Below are 4,014 nucleotides of genomic sequence, written 5' to 3'. Positions count from 1 at the left end.
TTCATCACATCAATTTAGCCTTCCAGGACCCAGCTATTGGAGCATGCAGAGACCCCACAATCCCTTAGACCAGGCCTATTATAGTCCAGACAGTAGGCTATACAGGTATACCTATCCATTGATGAGAGATTGAAAGCCATCTCGTGGAAAATTGGCTTTCTTATCTATCAGGTTCACTAACAACACTTTGAAAAGGATGTCTGGTATTGCACATACAGTAAGATTCAATTCTAATCAGTACTCATGCACAAATTAAATGATACAAGCCTACTTTGACGATGCGCAACAAGTTCAGTGAAGATATTCAGGGGTTAATATGAAGCTGTCCTGTGATCATTGTGTGGAGGAATCTCATTGAAATTGGTTGCAGACTACTTGGATCCTTCTTTAATAAACAGACATGCTTCATGTCTTAAATGTTAAGGAAAACTGAATATGTTGTACTGTTTGTTACTTTCCACCTGTACACATGTACACAAATCAGATAAAAGTAAAAGTAAAAGTAAACAACTGAAAAATAAGATGTAGACTGTCTAGAACCTTTATCTTTCTGTGCCTTCTGGGATTAATTGTTTACCTAGCTGTGACATATAGGCCTAACATTACTTTGAAATAGAAAAGCAGCCATTACACTAGCCTATGTTTAACATTCCATCAGGAGTTCGAGAACATATGTGGTTTATTTCATATTTCTTTGAGCCTCTATTAATCCTTTAATCATAACAATCTTATGTTTATTTGCTCTGAAAATCTTAAAGGTGTTAAGTGATATTTGTTTAATTAAATAACTGTTAGCTATTCGCCTAGTAATCATGGGGTCTCCCTGTCTCTCCAGCTCTTTAGTTAACAGAAAATTGTTTTTGAGGTCAGGAGAATACCAATTTCATCCAATTAGGACTCATACAGGATCCAAGATAAACAATATTGGAAGTGATTGGAAGAAAAAGCAGACAAAATGAACTCTACCACTATAGGCTATATAAATAGGTTCTCTTTCCTGATTGGATTAAATTGGTGTCCCGCCAGAAAGTTATTGACGTTATATTTATAAAAAATATACATATTTTACGTTTACTAAAGAGATGGAGAGATGGGGGGTCCCCGTCACTGAACAAACACTAGTTTAATAGCAAGGATAACTTGCTGGATCAGAATATAGGTTTAAAACAATCACTTGGAGGATGTTTAAACAATGTGATTCCTTGCCTATTACACCATCCTACATCCCTACATTTTCCATTGTTTTCCAATGTTATTCCTCAGCTTGACTGCAAGTTAGACAGTTGTTATTATCATTGGGTTCAAAGGGTTTGGTTGGTTCACAAATCAATGCTGTGCACTGCTGAGTGAGTGGCCGGATGCAAACAGACCTGTGCAGTGTGCACCTCCCTCAGAAAGGGAGAAAAGAAGACATGGGGATATGTGCAGTGCAGCTAACCGCATCCAGATGTTCTTATGTTGAATTATGTCACATGCACGAATGGAGTGAGCTATCTCGGAAAATATTAGACTAATCCTCAGGAAATATGGAGAGGCTGCAGGAAAGGTGTGCCAGTGTTAATTGGCCATGACAGAATGTGTTCTGGGGACAAGGGGCCAATAGGCACAGCTTCTGCAGGTCCCTAACCAACACTTAAAAAATAGGCCATTTGTAATATTAACATTGTATTTTCAGTCACTGTGCATAAATTGCAATGCTGGAATTCAATATTGCTGGCCTGTATGTCATCCAAACACATTGTGAGAAAACGTCTTGGCGTTGTTTTAATAGCAACCTCCTTGTTTCTTTGCAGAGCATCCAGTCATTACAGCAGGGTTGAACTTGTATGGCTTCACTGATTTATTATTCCCCCTGTAACACCGAAACAAGGACAGGAGGATGGATGCTGAATGGCATTCCACAAAGATGAGGCAGATAGATAGTCATATTTTGTGTGAACTAAACAGTGGTGTAAAGTAACTAAGTACATTTACCCAAGTACTGTACTTAAGTACAATTGAGGTATTTTTTTTTACTTTACTGGAGTATTTCCAATTTTCAGTACTTTTACTTCTACTCCATCTTAGAGGTAAATGTTGTACTTTTACTCCACTACAATCATTTGAAAGCTTTAGTTACTATAGTTCACTTTGTAGATTTGGATTATTATTACAAAACATACATTAACCAAAAATAGACGATCTACATACATTAACCAAACATACATTAACCAAAAATAGCCAATCTACAAGCCGATCTATTTTGAAATTGGCGGATCTAGCTTGTAGATCGGCCATTTTCAAAATATTTGTATGCATTTTATACATTTGAAAACTTGTGAAATGGGACAGTCTGCATAATGAGTAATTTCTACTTTTGGTACTTTAAGTAGGCCTACATTTTGACACCAATACCGTTTTGTTTTTTTACAACAATACATAATAATAATAATAATAATAAGAGGGGTAATCATAATAATGATAATAATAAAGTACTGTTTCTTGACCACCTATACGCTATATTAGAAATATTATTATTATATTAATGAATATATCAACTTACATGTTCCAAAGGCCATATACTCATTCCCAAGGAAAAGGGTCCGACTACTAGGTTGTTGTTCTGGTTAACCGTCAACCTCCAACCTATGTACCTGCAGCCATCATGGGTGAAATTAATCCCTTTTTCAAGATAGGAAAAAACAGCGCAAAATAGGCCAAGATGTAGTTGTATTAGCAGCACCGATTAGCACCAATAATATAGTCATAGAACTTCACCAACAGGCTCTATGCACAGCAACCATATTGGAAAGAAATTGAGCTCACCTTCACCGGTGTTACCAATTATACCAATTAAGGTGGAATTAAAAGTTTCCATTTTGGTCAAACAGAGTCAGGGTTCTGATATTGTTTATGTTGGCTCACTGGAAACACTCTGCTACACCTCAAGGCAAGGGTCTCAAAGTGAGGTCCAGGGACCCTCATGGTTCCTTGAGGGGGTTCCAAATGGCCCCTTACGGATGTGTAACTCTGAGTGTACAAAAGTGCAACCAAATGGTCCATTTGGTTCGATTTGTACACTCTCAGAGTTATGGTGGTCCTTGAAATTAAAACATTTGAGAACCACTGTGCAGTGTGCTGCATTAAGCGGAATAGAGCCTCAAAAAGTATAATTTGTAACACCTGTGAAGGTAGAGGCCCAATTTCCTTCCAATATGGCTGCTGTGCATACAGCCTATTAGGAGCACAGCTGTTGAAGTTATTTAATCAGATTCAGTATAAACTACTAGTCTTGCCACTTGCATGTTGGGACTAATTTGGATGGAGCACAAAGGATGTTATCTAAATTGAAATCTTCGTGACAGAGGTATTTTACAACGTGCCATGTAGGGTTGGACTTTGCTCAAAGCCATGGGTGTCAAAGAAGCCATTGTTGTCGTCAGTCGTTGCAATCAACATGTGCTGGAGGCTGCACATGTTATTACTATCAATTTTGCTCTTTTCCTCTCAGCTATGTTGAAAATAAATTCATCTCTTAGGAGGATACTGTTAGGTGTAATCTTGCATGAAGCCTGTGAACACCAAGAAAAACCAAACTTCAAAGACGGTTTCCCCACCCAGTCTACCTGGCTTTCATCACAAACTCTGAGAAGCAAGTGGTCATCTTTGTGGTGTACAAGCAGACAATGTCTGGAGTGGGTCAAGACAATCAGTTCAGTGTCGTGTGCTATTTATACTCTTTGCCAAAGCTCCCTGTCTGTTTGTTCAGCCATCCTGGCCCTTGTTCAAGAAGCACTGTCCATCCTGTTCATGATTATCGGCCCAGCCATTGCTCTCATAGTGACTGTACATGGTTTCTTAAACTCAACACTGTCTACCCTGAAGACCATCACTGGATATTCTGCACAGGTGCTTGCCATCCTTTGGGACCTGACATCTTTCTGAAGAAACCCCTGAACATGTATACCTCCTGAACACTTTTTCACTGTTTTACTAATGGCAACAAAAGCCATTGTTTTAAGGGAAATAACTTCT

The sequence above is a fragment of the Gymnoscopelus microlampas genome (genome assembly GCF_963454915.1).
Source record: "Gymnoscopelus microlampas genome assembly, chromosome: 4".
NCBI classification, from domain to species: domain Eukaryota; kingdom Metazoa; phylum Chordata; class Actinopteri; order Myctophiformes; family Myctophidae; genus Gymnoscopelus; species Gymnoscopelus microlampas.
Note: the sequence above shows the minus strand (reverse complement) of the source record.